The following is a 26012-nucleotide window of genomic DNA, read 5'->3' on the forward strand; positions in this document are numbered from 1 at the left end:
GATTGAGGGTTGGGGTGAGGGTTAGGGTTAGGGTGAGGTTTAGGGTTAGGGTTAGGGTGAAGGTGAGGTTTAGGGTTAGAGTTAGTGTCATGGGGATGGTTACGTTGAGGTTTAGGGATAGGGTTAGATTTAGTATTAGGGGTATGGTGAGGGTGAGTGTGACAGTTAGGGTGGGGGTTAGGCATAGGTTTAGGGTTAGGCTGAGGGTGAGGGTGGAGGTGAGGATTAGGGTTAGGGTGATGGTTTGGTTTAGGGTTAGTGTTATTATTACGGTTAGGCTTAGAGTTTTTTGTGAGAGGGGAGGTTCTGGTGAGGGTTAGGGTTAGGTTTAGGGTGGGGTTTAGGGTTAGGGTTAGGGTTAGTGTGAGGGTGAGGTTTAGGGTTAGAAATAGGGTTATGTGGAGGGTTAGGATGAGGGTTAGTGATAGAGTTAGTGTTAGAGTTAGGGTGAGGCTGAGGGTTAGTTTGAGGTTTAGGGTTATGGTTTTGGTTAGGTTTACTGTGAGGGTTAGTGTTAGGGTTAGGGTTAGTGTGAGGGTGAGGGTAAGTTTTAGGGTTAGTGTTTGGGTTAGGGTGAGTGTTTGGATTAGGGTGAGGGTTAGGATTAGTGTTAGGGTTATTGTTAGGGTTAGGTTTAGGCTTTTGGTTTCCGTGAGGTTGAGGGTGAGGTTTAGGTTTAGGGTTAGGATGAAGTTTAGGGTTAGGGTTAATGTTAGGGTTAGGGTTTGGGTGAGAGTTAGGTGAAGAGTTAGGGTTAGCGTTAGGCTTAAGGTTAGAGTTAGGTTTAGGGTTTCGGTTATGGTGAGGGTGAGTTTCAGTGTTAGGGTTAGGGTGAGTGTGAGGATTAGGGTTAGAATTAGGGTTAGAGTGAGGATGAGCGGGAGGGTGAGGGTTAGGGTTAGGGTTAGGATTAGGATTAGGGTTAGGGTTAGGGTGAGTGTGAGGGTTATGGTTAGGGTTAGGGTTAGCCTTAGGTTTAGGCTGAAGGTTAGCGTGAGGGTGAGGGTTATGTTTAGTTTGAGGGGTAGGGTTAGGGTCAGGGTGAGTTTTAGTGTTAGGGTTATGGTTAGAGTTATGATTAGGGTGAGGGTGAGGTTTAGAGTAGAGTTAGTTTGAGGGTGAGGGTTATGGTGAGTGTGAGGCTATGGTGAGGGTTAGGGTAGGGGTGAAGGTAAGGGTAAACGTGAGGGTTAGGCTGAGGGTGAGGGTTACGGTAAGGTTGAGGGTTACGGTTAGGGTGACCGCTAGGGTTAGGGTTAGTGTGCGAGTTAGGGTACAGGTTAAGTGTAGGGTTAGGATGAGGGTTAGGGTAAGGGTTACGGTGAGGGTGAGGGTTAGGTTTAGGTTGATGGCTAGGTTGAGGTTGAGGGTTAGGGTTAGGGATAGGGTGAGCGCTAGGGTGAGGGTTAGGGTGAGGGTTACGGTTAGGGATAGGGTTAGGTTTAGGATTATTGTTAGTTTGAGGGTGAGTGTGAGGGTTAGGGTTAGGGTTAGGGTTAGGCTTAGAATTAGGGTGAGGATTAGGGGTAGGGTTTGGGTTAGGGTGAGACTGAGGCTGAGGATTAGGGTTAGGTTTAGGGTTAGGGTTATGCTTAGGGTTAGGCTGAGGGTGAGTGTGGTGGTTAGGATTAGAATTAGGGTTAGGTTAGGCTTAGGTTTAGGGTTATTTTTAGTGTTATGCTTCAGGTTAAGTTTGCAGTGAGGGTGAGGCTGAGGGTGAGGGTTATGGTTAGAGTTACGGTTAGGGTTAGGGTTAGGGTTACTGTTATTGTTAGGTTTAGGGTTAGAGTTACGGTGAGGTTGAGTGTGAGGGTGATGTTAGGGTTAGGGTGAGGTTTAGGGTTCGCGTTTCGGTTAGGGTTAGGGTGACGGTGATATTTAGGTTTAGAGTTAGAGTTACGCGGAAGGTTAAGGTGAGGTTAGGTTTATGGTTAGGGTTAGGGATAGAATGAGGATTAGTGTTAGGGTTAGGGTGAGGTGAGGGTTAGGTTGAGGTTTAGGGTTAGGGTTAGGTTTACTATTAGGGTTAGGGTGAGGTTTAGGGTGAGGGTTAGGCTGAGGGTTAGGCTTAGGCTAATGGTTCGACTGAGGGTGATGGTGGGGGTTAGGATTAGGGTTAGGGTGATGGTTTGGGTTAGGGTTAGGGGGAGTTTTAGGGTGAGGGTTAGGGTTAGGTTTAGGGTTAGGGTTAGGGTAAGGATGAGGGTTAGGGTTCAGGTTAGGGTTAGGGTTAGGGTAAGGGTGAGGTTTATGATTAGGGTTAGGGTTAGGGTTAGATTTATGGTCAGGGTGACGGTGCGGATAGTGTGAGTTTTAGGTTTAGGCTTACGGTTAGGCTTAGGGTTAGTCTAAGGGTGAGGGTGAGGTTTAGGGATAGGGTGAGTGTTATGTGGGGGTTAGGATGAGGGTTAGTGTTAGGATTAGGGTTAGGGTGATTGCTAGGGTGAGGGTGAGGTTTAGGGTTAGGTTAGGGTGAGGTTTATGGTTAGGGGTAGGGTTAGGTTGACGTTGAGGTTTAGGGTTAGAGTTAGGATTAAGGTGAGGGTGAGGGTGAGGGTTAGAGTTAGGGTTAGGATTAGGATTAGGGTAAGGGTTAGGGTGAGTGTGAGTGAAAGAGTTAGGGTTAGGATTAGGCTTAGGGTTACACTGAGGGTAAGGGTGAGGGTTAGGGTTAGGGTGAGAGTTAGGGTTCAGGTTAAGTTTAGGTTTAGGTTTGAGGGTTAGGGTTAGCTTTAGGTTGAGTGTGAGGTTTAGAGTTAGGTTGAGGGTTAGGGTTAGGGTTAGGGTTGGGGTGAGGGTTAGGATTAGTGTTAGGGTGAGTTTTAGGGTTAGGGTTAGAGTTAGAGTGAGGTTAGGATGAGGGGAAGGTTAACGGTAATGGTGAGGGTTAGGGTTAGGGTGAGGGTTAGGGTTAGGTTTATGGTTAGGGTGAGATTGAGTGTTAGGATTAGGGTTAGGGTTAGGGTTATTTTTAGGGTTACGGTTACGGTGAGGGTGAGAGTGAGGGTTAGTGTTAAGGTTAGGTTCAGGTTTTTAGTGTTAGGGTTAGGGTTAGATTTAGGGTTAGGGTGAGGTTAGGTTTAGGGTTAGTGTGAGGGTTAATGTTTGGGTTATGGTGTGCGTTACGGTGAGGGTTGTGGTTAGGGTTTGTGTTAGGATAAGGGTTAGGGTTACAGTAATGGTGAGGTTTAGGGTGAGTGTGAGGGTTAGGATTAGGATTAGGGTTTGGGTGAGTTTCAGGGTTAGGATAAGGGTTAGGGTTAGGGTTATTGTTAGGGTTAAGGTTATGGTGAGGTTGCTGGTGAGGATTAGGGTTATGGGTACGTTGAAATTTTTAGTGTTAGGGTTAGGGTTAGAGTTAGGGTTAGGGTGAGGTTAGGGTTAGGGTTAGTGTGAGGCTTAGTGTTTTGGTTAGGGTATGGGTTACGGTGATGGTTGTGGTTTGGGTGAGCTTTAGGATTAGGGTTAGGGTTATTGTTAGGGTTAGGTTTAGGGTTACGGTTACAGTGAGGGTGAGGTTTAGGGTTAGGTTTAGTGTTAGAGTTAGGGTTATGGTGAGGGTTAGGGTGAGGGTGAGGGTGAGACTTAGTGTTAGAATTAAGATTATGGTAAGGTTTAGGGTGAGTGTGAGGGTTAGATTTAGGGTTAGCCTTAGGGTTAGGCTGAGCATGAGGTTGAGGGTGAGGGTTATTGTTAGGGTCAGGGTGAGATTTAGTGTTAGGGTTAGGGTTAGAATTAGGGTTAGGTTGAGGGTGAGGTATAGGGGTAGGGTTAGGGTCAGGGTGAAATTTAGGGTTAGGGTGAGGGTTACCGTGGGGGTGACGGTAATGGTAAAGGTGAGGTTTGGGCTGAGTGTGAGGGTTATGATAAGGGTGAGGGTTAGGTTTAGGGTGAGGGTTAGGGTTAGGATTAGGGTGAGGGTGAGGGTTAGATTGAGGATTAGTGTTAGGGTTAGTGTGAGGTTTGGGGTGAGAATGAGGTTTAGGTTTAGGTTTAGGGGTAGGATTAATATTAGGTTTAGGCTTAAGTTGAGGGTTAGGGTAAGGGTGAGGGTAAGGCTTAGTGTTAGGATTAGGATTAGGGTAAGGGTTAGGGTGAGTGTGAGGGTGATGGTTAGGGTTAGGGTGAGAGTTTGGGGTAGGGTTTTTGTGAGAGTTAGGGTTCGGGTTAAGTTTAGGGTTTGGGTGAGGGTTAGGGTTAGTGTTACAGTGAGGGTGAGGGTTATGGTTAGGTTGAGGGTTAGGGTTAGGCTTAGGATTAGGGTGAGGGTTAGGGTTAGGGTTACCATGAGGTTTAGACTTAGTGTTAGGGTTAGGGTGAGGTTTAGGATGAGGATTAGGGTTAAGGTGAGGGTGTGAGTTAGGGTTTTTTTGAGGGTTAGTGTTAGGATTAGGGTTACAGTGAGGGTGAGGGTTATTGTTAGGGTTAGCAATAGGGTTATGGTTACTGTGAGGGTGAGGATTAGGTTTAGGGTTAGGGTGAGGTTTAGTGTTAGGGTTAGGGTAACAGTTAGGGTTAGGGTGAGGGTGTGGTTCAGGTTTACATTTAGGGTAAGGGTGAGGCTGAGGTTGAGGTTTGGGTTTAGGGTTAGTATTAGAGTTAGGGTTAGGGTGAGGGTTAGGGCGAGGGTGAGGGTGAAGGTGAGGGTGAGGGTTAGGCTTAGGGTTAGGATTAGGATTAGGGTAAGGTTTAGGGTGACTGTGAGGGTTAGGGTTACACTTAGGCTTAGGCTTAGGGTTAGGCTAAGAGTGAGGGTGAGGGTGAGGGTTAGGGTTGAGGTGAGGGTTAGGGATAGGTTTAGGGTGAGAGTTAGGGTTCAGTTAATTTTAGGGTTAGGTTGAAGGTTAGGGTTAGGATTAGGGTTAGGGTGAGGGCTAGGGTGAGGATGAGTATTAGGGTTAGTGTTAGTGTAAGGTTTAGGCTTAGGGTTAGGGTTTGTGTTAGGGTTAGGATGAGGGTTAGGGTTAAGATTATGGTTGGGGTGAGGGTGAGTGATAGGATTAGGGTTAGGGTTAGGGTTAAGTTTAGGGATAGGATTAATGTTATTGTTAGGGTTAGGGTTAGAGTTATGGTGAGGTTGAGGGTGAGTTTGAGGGTACGTTAGGGTTAGATTTAGGGTTAGTTGAAGGGTTAGTTCGAGGGTTACTGTTAGCGTTAATGTTAGGGTTAAGGTTAAGGTTAGGTTTAGGTTGAGGTTTAGGGTTAGGGTAAGGATTAGGGTTAGTGTGAGGGTGAGTGTGAGGGTTATGGTTAGGGTTAGGCTTAGGCTTAGGATTAGGCTGAGGGTGAGGGTGAGGGTGAGGATCAGGTTTAGGGTGATGGTTATGGTTAGGGTTAGGGTGAGGGTTAGGATGAGGGTTAGGGGTAGGATTAGGGTTAGGGTGAGGGTGAAGTTTAGGGTAAGTGTTAAGCTTTGGCTTAGGGTTAGGCTGAGCCTGAGGTTGAGTGTGAGTGTTAGGGTTAGGTATAGGGTGAGGTTTAGTGTTAGGGTTAGGGTTAGAGTTAGGGTTAGGTTGAGGGTGAGATTTAGGGGTAGGGTTAGGGACAGGGTGAGGCGTAAGGTTAGGATGAGGGTTAGGGTGGGGGTGATGGTAATGCTAAAGTTGAGAGTTAGGATGAGGGTGAGGTTTATGGTAAAGGTGAGGGTTAGGTTTAGGGTGAGGGTTAGGGTTAGAGTGAGGGTGAGGTTTAAATTTAGGATTTGTGTTAGGGTTAGTGTGAGTTTCAGGGTGAGCATGAGGGTTAGGGTTAGGGTGAGGGCGAGGGTGAGGGTTAGAGTGAGGGTTAGATTCAGGATTAGTGTTAGGGTTAGTGTGAGGTTTAGGGTGAGGATGAGGTTTAGGGTTCGGGTTAGGGTTAGGATTAATGTTAGGGTTAGGCTTAAGTTTAGGGTGAGGGTGAGGGTGAGGTTTAGGGTTAGTGTTAGGATTAGGATTAGGGTTAGGGTTAGGGTGAGTGTGAGGTTTAGGGTTAGGTTTAGGGTTAGGCTTAGTGTTTGGCTGAAGGTGAGGGTAAGGGTGAGGGTTATGGTTAGGGTGAGTGTTAGGGTTAGGGTTAGGGTGAGAGTTAGGGTTCACGTTAAGTTTAGGGTTAGGGTGAGTGTTAGGGTAAGGTTAAATTGAGGGTGAGGGTTAGGGTTAGGTTGAGTGTTAGGGTTAGGTTTAGTTTTAGGGTTAGGGTGAGGGTGAGGGTGAGTGGTAGGTTTATTGTTAGGGTGTGGGTTAGGATGAGGGTTAGCGTTAGGATTAGGGTTAGGGTGAGGGCTAGGGTGAGGGTGCCGTTTACGGGTAGGTTTAGGGTGATGTTTAGGGTTAGGTTTAGGGTTAGGGTTAGGGTGAGGTTGAGGTTTAGGGTGAGAGTTAGCGTTAGGGTGAAGCTGAGGGTGAGGGTTAGAGTTAGGGTTAGTCTTAGAGTTAGGTTTACGGTGAGGGTTAGGGTGAGGTTGAGGGTACGGCTTAGTGTTAGGATTAGGATTAGGTTAAGTGTTAGGGTGAGTGTGAGGTTCAGGGTTAGGGTTAGGGTTATGGTTAGGCTTAGGGTGAGGGTGACGGTGAGTGTTAGGGTTAGGGTGAGAGTTAGGGATAGGGTTAGGGTGAGAGTTAGGGTTCGGGTTAAGTTTAGGGTCAGAGTGACGGTTAGGTTTAGGGTTACATTGAGGGTGAGGGTTAGGGTTAGGGTTAGGTTGAGGGTTAGGATTAGGCTTAGGATCAGTGTGAGGGTTAGTGTAAGTGTTAGGGTGAGGGTGAGGATGAGGTTTAGGTTTAGGATTAGGGTTTGGGTGAGGGCTAGGGTGAAGGTGAGAGGTAGGGTTAGGGTTAGGGTGAGGTATAGGTTTAGGTTTAGGGTTAGGGTGAGGGTTAGGATGAGGGTTATTTTTAAGGTGTGGGTGAGAGTTAGGGTTATGTTGAGGGTTAGCGTTAGGATTAGGGTTACAGTGAGGGTGAGGGTTATTGTTAGGGTTAGGTTTAGGGTTATTTTTACTGTGAGGGTTAGGGTGATGGTTAGCGTTAGTGTGAGGGTTAGTGTTAGTGTTAGTGTTAGGGTTAGCGTAAGTGTTAGGGTAAGGTATATGTTTAGGGTGAGGTTTAGGATTAGGGTTAGGTTTTGTGTTATTGTGAAGGTGGGGTTTAGGGTTAGAGATAAGGTTAGGGTGAGGGTTAGGGTTAGGGTTAATGTTAGGTTACTGTTAGGGTTAGGGTTAAGGTGAGGTTTAGTGTTGGGGTGAGGGTTAGTTTTAGGGTTAGGATTAGGATTAGGGTTAAGGTGAGGGTGAGTGTGAGTGATAGGGTTAGGGTTAGGATTAGGATTAGAGTTAGGGTGAGGGTGAGGGTTATGGTTCGGGTGAGTGTTGGGGTTAGGGTTAGTGTGAGGGTTAGGGTGAGGGTTAATCTTAGGCTTAGGGTTTGGGTGTGGGCTAGGGTGAGGGTGAGGGTTAGGGTTAGGGTTGGGGTGAGTGTTAGGGTGAGGGTTAGGTTAGTGTTAGGTTTAGGGTTGGTATTAGGGTTAAGCGAAATGTTAGGCTGAGGGTGAGTGTGAGGATGAGGGTTATGGTGAGGGTGAGGGTTAGGGTTAGTGTTAGGGTGAGGTTTAGTGTTAGGGTTAGGTTTCGTGTTAGTCTTAGGGTTAAGGTGAGAGTTAGCGGGAGGGTTAGTGTTAGAGTGAGGCTTAGGGTTAGCATTAGGGTTAGGGTGAGGGTGAGGTTTAGGGATAAATTAGGGTTAGGGTGAAGCTGAGGGTGAGGGTTAATGTTAGGGTTAGTGTTAGGGTTAGGGTTAGGGTGAGGGTTAGATTGAGGGTGAGGATTAGGGTTAGGGTAGGATTAGGATTAGGATTAGCTTTAGGGTTAGTGTGAGGGTTAGGGTTAGGTTTAGCCTTAGGTTTAGGCTGAATATGAGGGTGAGGGTTAGGGTTAGGTTTAGGTTTAGGGTGAGGTTTATTGTTAGGGTTAGGGTTAGAATTAGGGTTAGGGTGAGGGTGAAGTTTATCGGTTAGGGATAGGGTGAGGGTTAGTGTGAGGGTTAGGTTTAGGGTGAGGGTTAGGGTGGCGGTGACCGTAAGGGTAAACATGAATGTTAGGCTGAGGGTGAGAGTTATTGTAAAGGTGAGGGTTAGGGTTAGGGTGAGGTTTAGGGTGAGGATGAGGGTAAGGTTTAGGGTGAGTGCTAGGGTAAGGGTGAGGGTTAGGGTTAGGGTTAGGGTGAGGGTAAGTGTTAAGTTGAGTGTTGGGGTAAGGGTGAGGGTTATGGTTTGGGTGAGGGTTAGTGTTAGGGTTAGTGTTTAGTTTACGGTGAGGGTGAGTGTGAAGGTTAGGGTTAGGGTTAGGGTTAGGCTTAGCGTTAGGGTGAAGTTTAGGGTTAGGGTTATGGGGAGGGTTAGGATGAGGGTTAGGGTTAGGATTAGGGTTAGGTTGAGGGCTAGAGTGAGGGTGAGTTTTAGGGTTAGGTTTATGGTGAGGTTTAGGGTTAGGTTTAGGTTTAGGGTTAGGGTGAGGTTGAGATTTTGGGGTTAGAGTTATGGTTAGGTTGAGCCCCTCATGGTAGGGTTAGGGTTAGGGTGAGGGTTAGGTTGAGGATTAGTGTGAGGGTGAGGGTTAGGGTTAGGTTTAGGGTTAGGATTAGTTTTATTGTTAGGGTCAGGGTTAGAGTTACAGTGAGGGTGAGGGTGAGGGTGAGGTTTAGCGTTAGGTTTAGGGTGAGGTTTAGTGTTAGGGTTAGGATTAGGGTTAGGGTGAGAGTGAGGTATAGGATTAGATTTAGGGTTAGAGAGAGTGTTTTTCCCGGGTTAGGGTTAGGATTAATGTTAGGGTTAAGTTTAGGGTGAGGGTTAGGTTGAGGTTAAGGGTTAGGATTAGGGTTAGAGTTAGGGTTAGGATTAGGGTTAGGGTGAGGGTGAGTGTGGGGGTGAGGATTATGGTTGGGATGATGGTTAGGGTTAGGGTTATGTTGAGGTTTAGGATGAGGTTTAGTGTTAGGATTAGGTTTAGCGTGAGGGCTAGGGTGAGGGTGAGGGTTAGGGTCAGGGTTAGGCTTGGCTAAGGGTTAGGCTGAGCGTGAGGTTGAGGGTGAGGGTTAGGGTTAGGGTGATGTTTAGGTTTATGGTTAGGGTGAGGGTTAGGGTGAGGTTTAGGGTTAGGGGTAGTATAATGGTGAGGATGATGGTAATGGTAAAGGTGAGATTTAGGCTGAGGTTGAGGGTTAAAATAAGTGTGTGTTAGTGTTAGGTTTAGGGTTAGGGTAAGGGTTAGGGTTAGGGTGAGGGTGAGGTTTAAATTGAGGATTAGGGTTAGGATTAGGGTTAGTGTGAGGTTTAGGGTGAGGATGAGGGTTAGAATTAGGGTTAGGGTGAGGGCTAGGATGATGGTGAGGGTTAGGCTTAGTTTTAGGGTTAGGGTTGAGGTTTAGGATTAGGGTGAGGGTTAGTGTTAGTGTGAGGGTGAGTGTTAGGTTTAGGATTAGTTTTAGGGTGAGGGTAAGTGTTATGTTGGAGTTTAGGGTGAGGGTGAATGTTATGGTTAAGGTAAGGGTTAGGGTTTGGGTTAGGGTGAGTGTGGGGGTGAGGTTTAGGGTTAGATATAGTGTTAGGGGGAGGATTAGTGGGAGGGTTAGTGTAAGGGTTAGTGTTAGGGTTAGGGTGAGGGTGAGGTTTAGGTTGAGGTTTAGGTTTAGGGTTAGGGTTAGTGTGAGGCTTAGTGTAAGGGTTAGGGTTAGTGTTAGGGTGAGGTTAAGTGTTAGGGTGTGGGTTTGGGTTAGGGTGAAGGCTATGGTTAGGTTGAGGGTTAGGATTAGGTTTAGGGTTTTTGTTAGGGTTAGGTTTAGGGTTACAGTTACGGTGAGGGTGAGGGTGAGGGTTAGGGTTAGGGTGAGGCTTGGGTTGAGGTTAAGATTTAGGGTTATGGTTAGGGTTAGGGTGAGGGTAAGTGTGAGGGTTAGGGATAGCCTTAGGCTGAGGGTTAAGCTGAGGGTGAGGGTGAATTTTAGGATGAGGGTTAGGGTTAAGGTTACTGTTAGGTTTAGGGTTAGGATAAGTGTTATTGTTAGGGTTTGTGTTAGCGTTAAGTTGAAGGTGAGGGTGAGGGTGAGGGTTAGGGTTAGGTTTAGGGTGAGGTTTAGGGTTAGGGGTAGTATTAGGGTTACGGTGAGGGTGAGGGTTAGGGTTAGATTTGGGTTAGGGGGAGTGTTAGTTCGTGGTTTATAGTTAGGGTTAGTGTTAGGGTTAAGGTTAGGGTGAGGGTTAGGTTGAGGTTATGGGTTAGGGTTAGGGTTAGGGTTGGGATTAGGGTTAGTGTGAGGGTGAATGTCAGGGTTAGGGTTAGGGTTAGGTTTAGGGTGAGACTGAGGGTGAGGATGGGGTTAAGTGTTAGGGTTAGGGTGATGATTAGGGTTAGGGTTAAGGTGAGGGTTAGGATGAGGGTTAGGGTTAGGATTAGGGTTAGGGTGAGGGCTAGGGTGAGGGTGAGGGTTAGGTTTTGGATCATGGTTAGGTTTACAGTTAGGGTGACTGTTAGGATGATGTTTAGGGTGAGGGTGAGGATGATGGTAAGGGTAAAGGGGAGGTTTAGGCTGAGGGTGAGGGTTAAAATAAGGTTGAGGATTACGGATAGGTTTAGGTTTAGGGTTAGGGTGATGGTTAATTAAGTGATTAGGGTTAGGTTTAATGTGAGGTTTAGGGTGAGGAATTGGGATAGGGTTAGGTTGAGGGTGAGGGTTAGAATTAGGCTTAGGGTGAGGGCTAGGGTGAGGGTTAGGGTTAGGTTTAGAGTTAGGGTTAGGGTGAGGTTTAGGATTAGGGTGAGGGTTAGGGTTAGTGTAAGGGTTAGTGTTAGTGTTAGGGTTAGGGTTAGGGTTAGGGTGAGAGTAAGTGTTAGGGTGAGGGTTATGGTTAGGGTGAGGGTTAGGGTTAGGGTTATTGTTAGGGTTAATGTTAGGTTTACGTTTATAGTGTGGGTTAGTGTGAGGGTTAGGGTTAGCGTTAGAATGAGGTTTAATGTTAGGTTTAGATTTAGAGTTAGGGTTAGGTTGAGGGTGAGGTTTAGGGGTAGAGTTAGGGTTAGGGTGAGGGTTAGGTGAGTTTTAGGGTTAGGGTAAGGGTTAGGGTTGGGGTTACAGTAAGGGCAAACTTGAGGGTTAGGCTGAGGTTAATGGTTACGGTCCGGTGAGGGTTAGGGATATGGTGAGGGTTAGGGTTATGGGAAGGATGTGGGTGAAGGTTAGATTGAGGATTAGTGTTATGGTTAGTGTGAGGTTTAGGGTGAGGATGAGGGTTAGGGTTAGGGTGAGTTCTAGGGTGAGGGTGAGGGTTAGTGTCAGGGTTAGGGTGAGGTTTAGGGTTAGGGTGATGGTTAGATGTAGTGTGAGGGTTAGTGTTAGGGTTAGGGTTCGTGTTAGGGTGAGGGTAAGTGTTAGAGTGAGGGTTACGGTTAGGGTGAGGGTTATGGATAGGTAGAGGTTTAGGGTTAGGTTTAGGGTTATTGTTGTGTTTAGGGGTAGGCTTATGGTTACAGTTAGGGTGATGCTGAGGGTTAGGTTAGGGTTAGGATGAGGTTTAGCTTTAGGGTTAGGGTGAGAGTTAGGGTTAGGTTGAGAGTGAGGTTTACAGCTAGAATTAGGGTTAATGTTAGGGTTAGGGTGAGGGTGAGGTTTAGGGTTAGGCTTAGGTTTAGGCTCAGGCTTAGTCTTAGGCCGAGCATGAGGTTGAGGGTGAGGGTTAGGGTTAGGGTGAGGGGTAGTGTTAGGGTTAGGGTGATGGTTAGGCTGAGGTTTAGGGTGAGGGTTAGGTTTAGGGATAGGGTTAGGTTAGGATTAGGGGTAGGGTGAGGGTGAGGGTGAGGGAGAGGGTTACGGTTAGGGTTACCATTAGGCTTAGGGTTATGGTGAGGTTTAGGGTTAGGTTTTGGGTTAGTGTGAGGGTGAAGCTGAGGATTAGTGTTAGGTTTAGGGTTAGGGTTAGGGTTAGATTGAGGGTTAGGCTTAGGGTTGGAGTGAGGGTTAGAATGAGGGTTATGGATAGGGTGAGGGTTAGGCTTAGGGTTAGGCTGAGGGTGAGTGTGAGGGTTAGGTTAAGGGTTTGGGTTAGGGTGAGGGTGAGGCTGAGCATTACTGTTAAGTTTATGGTTAGGCTTAGAGTTAGGTTTAGGGTTAGGCTAGCGTTAGGTTGAGGGTTTGGGTTTGGGTTAGGGTTAGGGTTAGATTTAGGATTAGGGTGAGGATGAGGTTTAGTGTTAGAGTTAGGGTTAGGGGCAGAGTTAAGGTGAGGTTTAGGGTTAGGGTTAGTGTTAGGGTGAGGTTGAGGGTGGGGGTTAGTTTGAGATTTAGGGATAGGGTTAGGTTTAGGACTAGGGATAGGGTGAGGGTGAGGGTGTGGGTTAGCCTTAGGCTTAGGGTTAGCCTGAGGGTGAGGGTGGGGGTGAGGATCAGGGTTAGTTTTAGGGTTAGGTTTAGTGTTAGGCTGAGTGTGAGTGTGGAGGTGAGCATTAGGTTTAGGGTGATGGTTCAGGTTAGGGTTAGTGTTATTGTTAGGGTCAAGGTTATAGTTACAGTGAGTTTGAGGGTGAGGGTGAGGTTTAGGGTTAGGGTTTGGGTGGGGTTTAGGGTTAGGGTTAGGGTGAGGGTGAGGTTTCGGTTTAGATATAGGGTTAGGTAGAGGTTTAAGGTGAGGGTTAGGGATAGGGTTAGTGTTAGGTTTAGGGTGAGGTTGAGGGTTAGGTTGAGGTTTAGGTTTAGGGTTAGTGTTAGTGTTAGCTTTAGGTCGAGAGTTAGGGGGAGGTTTAGGGTTAGGGTTAGGGTTAGGTTAGCATTAGCGTTAAGATGTGGGTGCGGTTTAGTGTTAGAATTAGGATTCGGGTAAGGCTGAGGGTGAGGGTTAAGTTTAGGGTTAGTGTTAAGGTTAGGGTTAGGGTGAGGGTTAAGGTAAGGGTGTGGGTTAGGGTTAGGGTTAGGATTAGGGTTATGGTTAGGGTGAGTGTGAGGGTTAGGATTAGGCTTAGGCTTAGCCTTAGGTTTAAGCTGATGGTGAGTGTGAGGTTTCGAGGTAGAGTAAGGTTTAGGGTGAGGGTTAGGTTGAGGATTAGGGTTAGGGTGAGGGTTAGGGTTAGGGTTAGGGTGAGTGTTAGTTTGAGGTTTAGGGATAAGGTGAGGTTTAGGACTAGGGTTAGGGTGAGGGTGAGGGTGAGGGTTAGGCTTAGACTTAGGGTTGGCTGAGGGTGAGGGTGGGGGGTGAGGATTAGGGATAGTGTTAGGGATAGGTTTAGGGTTAGGATGAGGGTGGCGGTGAGCATTAGGGTTAGTGTGATGTTTCGGGTTAGGGTTAGTGTTATTGTTAGGGTTAAGGTTAGAGTTACAGTGATGGTGAGAATGCGGTTGAGGGTTAGGTTTAGGTTAGAGTGTGGTTTAAGGTTAGGGTAAGGGTTAGGGTGAGGGTGAGGTTTAAGGTTAAATATAAGGTTAGGGAGAGGGTTAGGGATAGGTTTAGTGTTAGGTTTAGGGTTACGGTTACTGTGAGGGTGATTGTGAAGTTTAGGTTAGGGTCAGGGTGAGGATTAGGGTTTGGGTTTGGGTTAGAGTGAGGGTTAGGTTGAGGGTGAGGTTTAGGGATAGAGTTAGGGTTAGGGTGAGGGTTAGGTTGAGGTTTAGGGTTAGGGTTATTCTTAGTGTTAGGGTTAGGTTGAGAGTTAGGGGGAGGGTTAGGGTTATGGTTAGTGTTAGGTTAGGATGTGGGTGAGGTTTAGTGTTAAAATTGGGGTTAGTGTGAGGCTGAGGGTGAGGGTTAGGTTTAGGGTTAGGATAAGGATTAGGGTTAGGGTTAGGCTAAGTGTGTGGGTTAGGGTTAGGGTCAGTGTTAGCCTTAGGTTTAGGCTGAGGGTGAGGGTGAGGGTGAGGGTTAGGTTTAGGGTGAGGGTTAGGTTTAGGGTGAGGGTGAGGTTTAGTTTTAGGTTTAGGGTTAGAGTTAGGGTTATGGTGAGGGTGAGGTTTAGGGGTAGAATTAGAGTTAGCGTGAGGGTTAGGGTTAGGGGAGGGGTGTGGGTGAGGGTTAGATTGAGGATTAGCTTTAGAGTGAGGGCTAGGGTGAGGGAGAGTGTTAGCATTTGGGTTAGTGTGAGGTTTAGTGTTAGGGTTAGGCTGAGGGTGAGGGTGGGGGTGAGGATTAGGGATAGTGTTAGGGTTAGGTTTAGGGTTAGGCTGAGGGTGAGGGTGGCGGTGAGCATTAGGGTTAGGGTGATGTTTTGGGTTAGGGTTAGTGTTATTGTTAGGGTTAGGGTTAGAGTTACAGTGAGGGTGAGGGTGCGGGTGAGGGTTAGGTTTAGGATTAAGGTGGGGTTTAGGGTTAGGGTTAGGGTTATGGTGAGTGTAAGGTTTAGGGTTAGATATAGGGTTAGGGAGAGGGTTAAGGTGAGGGTTAGGGATAGAGTTAGTGTTAGGGTTAGGGTGAGGTTGAGGGTTAGGTTGAGGTTTAGGTTTAGGGATAGGTTTAAGGTTAGTGTGAAGGTTAATGTTAGGGTTAGGGTTAGTGTTAGGGTGAGGTTAAGTGTTAGGGTGAGGGTTTGGGTTAGGGTGAGGATTATGGTTAGGATGAGGGTTAATATAAGGGTTAGGGCTATTGTTAGGGTTAGGTTTAGGGTTACGGTTACTGTGAGGGTGACAGTGAGGGTTAGGGTTAGGGTAAGGGTTAGGGTTGGGGTTTGGGTTAGGGTGAGGGTGAGGCTGAGGACTAGGGTTAGGTTTACGGTTAGGTTTAGGTTTAGGGTTAGGGTTAGGGTAACAGTGAAGGTTAGGATTAGGCCTAGGGTTAGGCTTAGGTTTAGGCTGAATGGGAGGGTGGGGTGAGGATTAGGGTTAGGGTTAGGGTTTAAATTAGTGTTATTTTAGTGTTATGTTTTGGGTTAAGTTTGCAGTGAGGGTGAGGCTGAGGGTGAGGGTTATGGCTAGGGTTAGGCTTAGGCTTATGGTTAGACTGAGGGTGATCTTGGATGTTAGGAATAGGTTTTGGATGATGGTTAGGATTAGGGTTAGGGTGAGGGTTATGATGAGGGTTAGGGTTAGGATTAGGTTTAGGGTGAGGGCTAGGGTGAGGGTGAGTGTTAGGGTTAGGCTTTGGCTTAGGCTTAGGTTTAGGCTGAGGGTGAGTGTGAGGGTGAGTTTTAGGGTTAGGGTGATGGATAGGGTTAGGTTTAGGGTGAGTGTTTGGATGAGGGTTAGGTTTAGGGTGAGAGTTAGTGTGAGGGTGAGGGATAGATTGAGGATTAGGGTTAGGGTTAGTGTGAGGTTTAGAGTGAGGATGAGGGTTAGGGTTAGGGTGAGGTTTAGGGTTAGGGTGAGAGTTTGGGTTACTGTGAGGGTTAGTGTGAGAGTTAGGGTTAGTGTTAGGGTGAGGGTAAGTGTTAGAGTTAGGGTTAGGGTTAGGTTTAGGCTTAGGGTTAGGCTGACTGTTAGGGTTAGGGTTTGGGTAAGGGTGTAGTTGAGGCTGAGGTTTAGGGTTAGGGTTAGGGTTAGGTTTAGGGTTAAGGTTAGGATTATGGTGAGGGTTAGGGTTAGGGTTAGGCTTAGGCCTAGCGTTAGGCTGAGGGTGAGGGTGAGGGTGCGGGTGCGGGTTAGGTTTAGGGTTAGGGTTAGTGTTTGGTTTATTGTTAGTGTTATGATTAGGGATAAGTTTGCGGTGAGGGTGAGGCTGAGGGTGAGGGTTATGGTTAGGGTCAGGTTTAGTGTTTGGGTTAGGGTTAGTATTAATGTTAGTTTTAGGGTTAGAGTTACGGTGAGGTTGAGGGTGAGGATGAGGGTTTTGGTTAGGGTGAGGTTTAGAGTGAGTTTTAGGGTAAGGGTTAGGTTTAGGGTGAGGGTGAGGTTTAGGGTTAGAGTTAGGGTGAGGGGGAGTGTTAGGGTGAGGGTTAGGGTTAGGTTTAGGTTTAGGGTTAGGGGGAGGTTGAGGGTTAGGTTGAGGTTTAGGGATAGGTTTAGGTTTAGGATTAGGGTTAGGGTGAGGGTGAGTATGAGGTTTAGTGTGAGTGTTAGGCTTAGGCTTAGGGTGAGGGTGGGGGTGAGGATTAGGGTTAGGGTGATGGTTTGGGTTTGGGTTAGTGTTATTGTTAGGGTCAGGGTTAGAGTTACCATGAGGGTGAGGGTAAGGTTGCGGGTGTGGGTTAAAGTTAGGGTTAGGGTGAGGGTTAGGATGAAGATTAGGCTTAGGGTTAGGGTTAGGGTTAGTGCTAGGTTTTGGGTGAGGGTGAGGGTTAGTGTTAGGGTGAGTTTTAGGGTTAGGATTAGGGTTAGGGTGAGGGTGAGTGTTAGGATTAGGGTTGGGCTTAGGTTTAGGGTTATGTTTAGGATTATGGTTAGTGTTATGGTTAGTGTTATGTTTAGATTTATGGTGAGGGTGAAAGTATTGCTGAGGGTTTGGGTTAGGGTTATGGTGGGGTTTAGGGTTAGGGTTAGGGTTAGGGTTAAGGTGAGGGTGAGATTTAGGGTTAGATATAGTTTTATGGGGAGGGTTAGGGTGAGGGTTAAGTTTAGGGTTAGTGTTAGGGTTAGTGTGAGGGTGAGGTTTAGGTTGAGGCATAGGGTTAGGATTCGGGTTAGTGTGAGGGTTAGTGTTAGGGTTACTGTTAGTGTTAGGTTGAGGGTATTTGTTAGGGTGAGGGTTTGGGTTAGGGTGAGGGTTATGGTTCGGGTGAGGGTTGGGGTTATTTTTAGGGTTAGGGTTAGAGTTACAGTTATAGTGATGGTGAGAGTGAAGGGTATGTTTTGGTTTAGGATGTGGTTTAGTTTTAGGGTTAGGGTTAGAGTTAGGGTTAAGGTGAGAGTGAGGTTTAGGGTTAGAGTTAACCTTAGTGTTACAATTAGGGTTACGGTGAGGTTTAGGGTTAGGATTAGGCTTAGGCTTAGGTTTAGTCCGAGAATGAATTTGAGGGTTAAGGTTAGGGTTAGGGTGAGGGTTAGGGTTAGGGTTAGGGTGAGGGTTAGGGTGAGGTTTAGGGTTAGCATTAGGGTTAGGATTAGGGCTATGGTGAGGGTTAGGCTGAGGGTTAGGGTTAGGGATAGGGTTAGGGTTAGGATTAGGTTTAGGGTGAGGGTGAGGGTGAGGGTTAGGGTTAGGGTTAGGGTTAGGCTTAGGTTTAGGGTGGGGGTTAAGTTTAGAGTTTGGGTTAGGGTGAGGGTGAGGATGAGGTTTAGAATTAGGTTTAAGGTTATGGTGAGGTTTTGGGTTAGGGTTAGTGTTAGGGTTAGGCTTTCATTGAGAGGGTTAGGGTTAGGGTTATGTTTTGGCTGAGGGTGAGGGTGGGGTGAGGATTAGGGTTAGGGTTAGGGTTTAAATTAGGGTTATTTTAGTGTTATGTTTTGGGTTAAGTTTGTAGTGAGGGTGAGGCTGAGGGTGAGGCTTATGGCTAGGGATAGGCTTAGGCTTAGGGTTAGGCTCAGGGTGATCTTGGGGGTTAGGAATAGGTTTTGGATGATGTTTAGGATTAGGGTTCGGGTGAGGGTTATGATGATGTTTAGGGTTAGGAATCGGTTTAGGGTGAGGGCTAGGGTGAGGGTGTGGGTGAGGTTTAGGGTTAGGGAGATGGATAGGGTTAGGGTTAGGGTGAGTATTTGGATGAGGGTTAGGGTTAGGGTGAGTATTAGGGTGAGGGTGAGGGATAGATTGAGGATTAGGGTTAGGGTTAGTGTGAGGTTTAGTGTGAGGATGAGGGTTAGGGTTAGGGTGTGGGTTACGGTTAGAATTAAGTTTGGGGTGGGGACAAGGGTGAGGCTGAGGGTTAGGGTTAGGGTGAGGGTTAGGTTTAGGGTTAGGGTGAGAGTTAGGGTTACTGTCAGGTTTAGTGTTAGAGTTAGGGTTAGTGTGAGGGTAAGTGTTTGCGTGAGGGTTAGTGTTAGGTTGGGGGTTATGGTTAGGGTGAGGTTTAGGGTTAGTTTTAGGGTTTTTGTGAGGTTTAGGGTTAGGGTTACGGTGAGGGTGATGATGAGGGTCAGATTTAGGGGAGGTTTAGGGTTCAGGTTAGGGTTAGAGTTAGGGTTAGGGTGAGTGTGAGGTGTAGGGTTAGAGTTAGGGTTCAGGTGAGGGTTAAGGATGAGGGTTAGGGTTAGGGTTAGTTTTAGTTTTAGGGTTAGGGTGAGGTTAAGTGCTAGAGTTATGGTTAGGATTAGGGTTAGGTTGAGGGTGAGTGGGTGGGTTAATGTTAGGTTTAGGGTTAGGCTTAGGTTTAGGCTGAGGGTTAGGTTGAGTGGAGGGTTAGGGTTCGGGTGAGGGTTAGGGTTAGGGTTAGTGTGAGGGTTAGGATGAAGGTTAGGTTTAGGATTAGGGTTAGGGTGAGGGCTAGGGGAAGTTGAGGTTTATGTTTAGGGTTAGCGTGAGGTTTAGGGTTAGAGTTAGGGTCAGTGTGAGTTAGAGGTTTAGGGTTAGAGATAGGGTTAGGGTGAGTGTTAGGGTGAGGGTTTGGCTTAGTGTTAGTGTTAGAGTTAGGGTTAGGGTGAGGGTTAGGGTGAGGTTGTGTTTTAGGGTTAGGGATAGGATTAGGATTAGGGTTAGGGAGAGGGGGAGTGTGAGGGTTAGAGATAGCCTTAGGTTTAGGCTGAGGGTGTGGGTGAGGGTGAGTGTTAGGGTTAGTTTGGGGGTTAGGGTTAGCATTAGGATGTGGTTTAGTGTTAGGATTAGTGTTAGAGTTAGGGTTAGGGTGAGGGTGAGGTTTAGGGGTAGAGTTAGGGTTAGGGTGAGTGCTAGGTTGATTGTTAGGGTTAGGGTGAGGTTTAGGATGGGGTGACGGTAAGGTTAAACGTGAGGGTTAGGCTAAGGGTGACGGTTAGCGTTAGGGTTAGGGTGAGGGTTAGGTTTAGGTTTAGGGTTAGGGTAAGGTTTAGGATTAGGGTTAGGTTTAAGGGGAGGTTTAGGGTTTGGGTTAGGGTTAGGCTGAAGGTGAGTGTGGGGGTGAGGATTAGGCTTAGGGTGATGGTTAGGATTAGGGTAAGGCTGAGGGCTCGGGTGAGGGTGAGGGTTAGGGTAAGACTTAGCTTAGGCTTAGGGTTAGGCTGAGGGTGAGGTTGAGGGTGAGGGTTAGGGTTAGCGTGATGGTTAGGTTTACGTTTAGGGTGAGGGTTGGGATGAGGTTTAGAGTTAGGGTGAGGTTAGGGTGAGGATAATGGTAAGGGTAAAGTTGAGGTTTATGCTGAGGGTGAGGGTTAAGATAAGGGTGAGGGTTAGGGTTAGGTTTAGGGTTAGTGTAAGGGTTAACATTAGGTATAGGATGAGGGTTAGATTGAGGATTAGTGTTAGGGCTAGTGTGAGGTTTAGTGTGAGGATGAGAGTCAGGTTCAGGGTGAGGGTGAGGGTTAGAATTAGGGTTAGGGTGAGGGCTAGGGTGAGGGTGAGGGTTAGGGTTAGTGTGAGGGTTAGTTTTAGGGTTAGGGTTAGTGTTAGGGTGACGGTAAGTGGTAGGGTGAGGGTTAGGGTTAGGGTGAGGGTTATAGTTAGTGTGAGGGTTAGGGTTAGGGTGAGGGTAAATGTTATGGTGAGTGTTAGGGTGAGGGTTAGTGTTACAGATAGGGTTAGGTTTAGGATTATGGTTAGGTTGAGGGTCAGTGTGAGGGTTAGGGTTAAGGATAGGCTTAGGGTTAGGGTGAGGGTTAGGTTTAGGGTTTGGGTCAGGATGAGGGTGAGGCTGAGGATTAGGGTTGGGTTTAGGGTTAGGTTTAGGGTTAGGGTTAGGGTTAGATTTTGGGTTAGGGTTAGGATTATGGTGATGGTTAGGGTAAGGGTTAGGCTTAGGCTTACGTTTAGGATGAGTTTGACGCTGAGGGTGAGGGTTATGGTTAGGGTTACGGTGAAGGTTAGGGTTAGTGTAAGTGTTATTGTTAGGGTTAGGGTTAGAGTTATGATGAGGTTGATCGTGAGGTGAGGGTGAGGGTGAGGTTTAGGTTTAGGGTTAGGTTTAGAGTTAGGTTTAGGGTGAGAGGGTCGGAAACGTTAAAGGTAAGGGTTAGGCTGAGGGTGAGGGTTACAGTAAGGGTTGGGGTGAGAGTTAGGTTTCAGGTTAAGTTTAGGGTTATGTTGAGGGTTAGGGTAAGGGTTACGGTGAGGATGAGGGTTAGGGTTAGGGTGAGGGTTAGTGTTAGGATTAGGGTTAGGGTGAGAGTAAAGGTTCAGGTTAGTGATAGGGTGAGGTTTAGGATGAGGGTTTGGGTTAAGATTAGGGTTAGGGTGAGGCCTAGTTTGAGGTTGAGGTTTAGGGTTAGCGTTAGGGTGAGGTTTAGTGTTAGGGTTAGGGTTAGGGTTAGGGTGAGGTTGAGGTTTTCGGTTAGAGTTAGGGTTAGGTTGAGGCTGAGATTGAAGGTTAGGGTTAGGGTTAATGTTAGATTTAGGATTAGGGTGAGGATTAGGTTGAGAGTGAGGGTTAGGCTTAAGGTTAGGATTAGGATTAGCATAAGGGTTAGGGTGAGTGTGAGGGTTAGGGTTAGGCTTAGGTGTAGGGTTAGGCTGAGGGTGAGGTTGAGAATGAGGGTTAGGGTTAGGTTTACGGTGAGAGTTAGGGTTTGATTAAGTTTAGAGTTAGGGTGAGGGTTAGGGTTAGGTTTATGGTGAGCTTGAGTGTTAGGGTTAGGTTGAGGTTTAGGGTTAGGATTAGGGTTAGGGTAAGGGTTAAGGTTAGGTTTAGGGTGAGGGTAAGAATGAGGATTAGGGATAGGGTGAGAGCTAGGTTGAGGGTGAGGTTTAGGGTTAGTGTTAGATTAAGGATTAGGGTTAGAGTTAGGGTTAGGGTGAGGGTTAAGTTGAGGGTTATGGTTACGGTGAGGGTGAGGATTAGATTTAGGGTTAGGGTTAGGGTGAGGATGGTAATGGTAAAGGTGAGGTTTAGGCTGAGTTTGAGGGTTAGGCTGAGGGTTAGTGTTAGGTTTAGGGTTAGGGTAAGGGTTAGTGTTAGGGTCAGGGTGAGGGTTAGATTGAGTATTAGGGTTAGGGTTAGTGTGAGGTTTAGGGTGAAGATGAGGGTTAGGGTTAGGGTGAGGGTCAGGTTTAGAAGTAGGGTTAGTGTGAGGGCTAGGGTTAATGTGAGTGTTATGGTTAGGGTGATGGTGAGGTTTAGGATTAGGGTGAGGTTTAGTGTTAGTGTGAGGATTAGTGTTTGGGTTAGGGTTAGTGTTAGGGTGAGGGTAAGTGTTGGGGTGAGGATTAGGTTTAGGGTTAGGTTTATGGTTAGGGTGAGGTTTAGGGTTAAGTGTTATTGTTAGGGTTAGGGTTAGGGTTATGGTTTCGTTGAGTGTAAGGGTGAGAGTTATGGTTAGTGTTAGGGTGAAGTTTAGTATTAGGGTTAGGGTTAGAGTTAGGGTTAAGGTGAGGGTGAGGTTTAGGGGTAGAGTTAGGGTTAGGGTGAGGGTTAGGGTGGGATTGAAGGTAAAGGTAAATTTGAGCGTTAGGCTGAGGATGAGGGTTACAGTAAGGGTGAGGTTTAGGGTTAGGGTGAGTGTTAGTGTTAGGGTTAGGATGAGGGTGAGGTTAGATTGAGGATTAGGGTTAGGGTTAGTGCAAGGTTTAGGGTTAAGATGAGGGTTAGGGTTATTGTTAGGGTGAGGTTTACGGTTAGGGTGATGCGTAGGGTTAGTGTGAGCGTTAGTGTTAGCTTTTGGGTTTATGTTAGGTTGAGGGTAAGTGTTAGTGTGAGGGTTAGGGTTAGGGTGAGGGTTATGGTGAGGTTGAGGGTGACGGTTAGGGTTAGGGTTATTGTTAGGGTTAGGGTTAGTGTTAGGGTTAGGGTTAAGGTTAGTGTTAGGATGAGGTTTAGTTTTAGTGTTAGGGTTAGAGTTAAGGTTAGGGTGAGGGTGAGATTTAGGGTTAGAGTTAGAGTTAGAGTTAGTGTTAGGACTAGGGTGAGGGTTAGGGTTAGGGTTAGGCTTAGGCTTAGGCTTAGGCTTAGGCCGAGCATGAGGGTGAGGGTTAGGGTTCGGGTTAGGGTGAAGGTTAGATTGTGGTTTAGGTTTAGGATTAGGGTAAGGGTTAGGGATAGGGTTATGTTTAGGTTTAGGGTTAGGGTGAGAGTGAGTGGGAGGTTTAGGGTTAGGGTTAGGCTTAGAGTTAGGGTGAGGGTTAGGGTTAGGGTTTGGTTTAGTTTGAGGGTGAGGCTGAGGATTAGGGTTAGGTTTTGGGTTAGGGTTAGGGTTAGGGTTAGTATTAGGGTTAGGTTTAGAGTTACGGTGAGGTTGAGGTTGAGGGTGAGGGTTAGGGTTAGGGTGTGGTTTAGGGTTAGGTTTAGGGTTAGGGTTAGGGTGAGGGTGAGGTTTAGGATTAGAGTTAGTTTTAGGGTGAGGTTTAGGGTTAGGGTTTGTGTTAGGATGTGGGTGGGGCTGAGGATTAGGTTTAGGTTTAGTATTAGGGTTAGGGTTAGGTTTTTATATTAGGGTTAGTGTTAGGGTCATGTTGAGGGTTAGGGTTAGGGTTAGGTTTAGGCTTAGGGTTAAGCTGAGGTTCAGGGTGGGTATTAGGATTAGGGTTAGTGTTAGGGTTAGTGTGAGGGTTATTGTTAGTGTTATAGTTAGGGTTAAGTTGGCTGTGAGGGTTATGATTATGGTTAGGGTTAGGGTTAGAGTTATGGTTAGGGTGAGGTTTAGAGTTACGATGAGGGTGAGTGTGAGGGTTAGGGTGAGGGTTAGTGTTCGGGATAGGGTTAGGTTTAGGATTATGGTTAGGGTGAGGGGAGTTTGAGGGTTAGGGTTAAGGTTAGGCTTAGGGTTAGTGTGAGGGTGAGGTTTAGGGTTAGATTTAGGGTTAAGGTGAGTGTTAGGTCGAGGGTTAGGGTTAGGGTTAGTGTTTGGGTTAAGGTTAGGATGAGGGTTAGGTTGAGGTTTAGGTTTAGGGCTAGGCTTAGACTTAGGGTTAGGCTATGGGTGAGGGTTGGTGTGAGGATTAGGGTTAGGGTGATGTTTAGGATTACGTTAAGGGTGAGGGCTCGGGTGAGGGCTCGGGTTAGGGTAAGGCTTAGGCTTAGGCTTAAGTTTACGCTGAGGGTGAGGGTGGGTGTGAAGATTAGGTTAGGGTTGGGGCTAGGGTGAGGGTTAGGATGAGGGTTAGGATTAGGTTTAGGGTTAGGGTGAGATCTAGGGTGAGGGTGAGAGTTAGGGTAAGCGTTAAGCTTAGACTTAGGGTTATGCTGAGCGTGTGGTTGAGGGTGAGGATTAGGGTTAAGTTGATGGTTAAGTTTACGGTTATGGTGAGGGTTAGGGTGAGGGTTAGGGTGAGGATGATGGTAAACGTAAAGGTGAGGTTTAGGCTGAGGTTGAGGATTAAGATAAGGGTGAGGGTTAGGGTAAGTTTTAGGGTTAATGTAAGGTTTAGGGTTAGGGATAGGATGAGAGTTAGATTGAAGATTAGTGTTCGAGTTAGTGTGAGGTTTAGGGTGAGGATGAGGATCAGGTTTAGGTTGAGGTTGAGGGTTAGAATTAGGGTTAGGGTGAGGGCTAGGATGAGGGTGAGGTTTAGGGTTAGTGTGAGGGTTAGTTTTAGGGTTAGGGTTAGTTTTAGGGTGACGTTAAGTGGTAGGGTGAGGGTTAGGTTAAGGGTGAGGGTTATGGTTAGGATGAGGGTTAGGGTGAGGGTGAGGGTAAATGTTAGGTTGAGTGTTAGGGTGAGGGTTAGTGTTAGGGATAGGGTTAGGTATAGGATTAGGGTTAGGGTGAAGGTGAGTGTGAGGGTTAGGTTTAAGGTTAGGCTTAGGGTAAGGCTGAGGGTTAGGTTTAGGTTTTGGGTTAGGGTGAGGGTGAGGCTGAGGATTAGGGTTAGGGTTAGGGTTAGATTTAGGGTTAGGGCTAGGTTTAGGATTAGGGTTAGCGTAGGATTATGGTGAGGGTTAGGGTTAGGGTTCGGTTTAGGTTTAGGCTCAGGGTGAGGGTGAGGGTGAGTGTTATGGTTATGGTTACGGTTAGGGTTAGGCTTAGGGTAAGTGTTATTGTTAGGTTTAGGGGTAGAATTATGGTGATTTTGAGGGTGAGGGTGAGGGTTAGTGTTAGGTTGAAGTTTAGGGTTAGGGTTAGGTTTATGGTGAGGGTGTCGGTAAGGTTAAAGGTGAGGGTTAGGCTGAGGGTGAGGGTTACGGTAAGGGTGAGGGTTAGGGTTAGGGTGAGGGTTATGGTTAGGGTTGGGGTGAGCTTTAGGTTTCGGGTTAAGTTTAGGGTTAGGTCGTGGGTTAGGTAAGGGTTATGGTGAGGGTGAGGGTTAGGGTTAGGTTGAGGGTTAGTGTTAGGATTAGGGTTAGCGTGAGGGTGAAGGTTAGGGTTAGTGTTAGGGTGAGGATTAGGATGAGGGTTAGGGTTAGGATTAGGGTTAGGGTGAGGGCTAGTTTGAGGTTGAGGTATAGGTTAAGCGTTAGGGTAAGGTTTAGACTTTGGGTTAGGGTTAGAGTGAGGGTTAAGGTGAGTGTGAGGTTTAGGGTTAGAGTTAGGTTTAGGGTGAGGGTTAGGTTGAGGTTGAGGGTTAGGTTTAATGTTAGGGTTAGGGTTAGGGTGAAAGTTAGAGGGAGGATTAGGGTTAGGGTTAGGGTTAGCCTTCGAGTAAGGGTGAGGTTGAGGTTTAGGGTTAGAATTAGGGTTAGGTTGAGGCTGAGGGAGAGGGTGATGGTTAGGGTTAGGGTTAGGATTAGGATTAGGGTTAGGGTTAGGGTGAGTGTGAGGGTTAGGCTTAGCCTTAAGTTTAAGCTGAGGTTGAGGTTGAGGTTAAGTATTAACGTTCGGGTTAGGGTTAGTGTTAGAGTTAGGGTTAGGGTGAGGGTGAGGTTGAGTGTGTAGGGTTAGGTTGAGTGTTAGGGTGGGGGTGATAGTAAGGGTAAACTTGAGGGTTAGGCTAAGGGTGATGTTTAGTGTAAGGGTGAGGGTTAGGGTGAGGGTTAGGGTTAGGGTTAGGGTGAGAGTTAGGGTTCGGGTTAAGTTTAGAGTTAGGGTGAGGGTTAGGGTAAGGGTTACGGTGAGGGTGAGAGTTAGGGTTAGTTTTAGGGTTAGGGTTAGGATTAGGGTTAGGGTGAGGGTTAGGGTTAGTATTAGGGTGAGGGATAGGATGAGAGTTAGGGATGGGATTAGGGTTAGGGTGAGGGCTAGGCTGAGGGTGAGGTTTAGGATTAGGGTTAGGTTGAGGTTTAGGCTTAGGGTTAGTGTGAGGTTGAGGTTTAGGGTTAGATTTAGGGTTAGGTTGAGACTGAAGTTGAGGGTTATGGTTAGGGTAAGTGTTAGAGTTAGGGTTAGGGTGAGGGTTAGGTTGAGGGTGAGGGTTAGGCTTAGGGTTTGGATTAGGATTAGGGTAAGTTTTAGGGTGAGTGTGAGGGTTAGGGTTGGGTTTAGGGTTAGGCTTAGGTTTAGGCTGAGGGTAAGGGTGAGGTTGAGGGTTAGGGTAAGTGTGAGTGTTAGGTTAGGGTTAGGGTGAGAGTTAGGGTTCGGTTAAATTTATGGTAAGGGTGAGGGTTATGGTTAGGGTTAGGGTTAGGGTTATTGTTAGGGTTAGGGTTAGGGTTAGGTTACAGTTACACTGATGGTGAGAGTTAGGGTTAGGTTTAGAATGACGTTTAGGTTTAGGGTTAGGTTTACAGTTAGGTTTAGGATGAGGGTGAGATTTAGGGTGAGAGTTTGGGTTAGTTTTAGGGTTAGGCTTCGGGTTAGGGTGAGTGTTAGTGTTAGTGCTAGGGCGAGGATTAGATTGAGGTTTAGGGTTAGGATTAGGGTAAGTTTGAGGGCTAGGATTAGGGTTAGTGTCAGGGCTAGGGATAGGGATAGGGTTAGGTTTAGGATTAGGGTTAGGGTGAGGGTGAGTGTGAGAGTTAGTTTTTGGGTTAGGGTTAGGCTTAGAGTTAGGGTGAGGGTTAGGTTTAGGGTTTGGGTTAGGGTGAGGGTGAGGCTGAGGATTAGGGTTAGGTTTAGGTTTAGGGTTTGTGTTAGGGTTAGGATTCGGGTTCGGGTTATTGTGAGGGTTAGGTTTAGGTTTAGGGTTAGGGTTATGGTTAGGCTTAAGGTTAGGGTTATCGATAGGGTTATATTTAGGTTTAAGTTTGCAGTAAGGGTGAG

Source organism: Dipodomys merriami, unplaced genomic scaffold (assembly GCF_024711535.1).
Source record: "Dipodomys merriami isolate MVZ:Mamm:240054 unplaced genomic scaffold, mDipMer1.0.p SCAF_53, whole genome shotgun sequence".
NCBI classification, from domain to species: Eukaryota; Metazoa; Chordata; class Mammalia; order Rodentia; family Heteromyidae; genus Dipodomys; species Dipodomys merriami.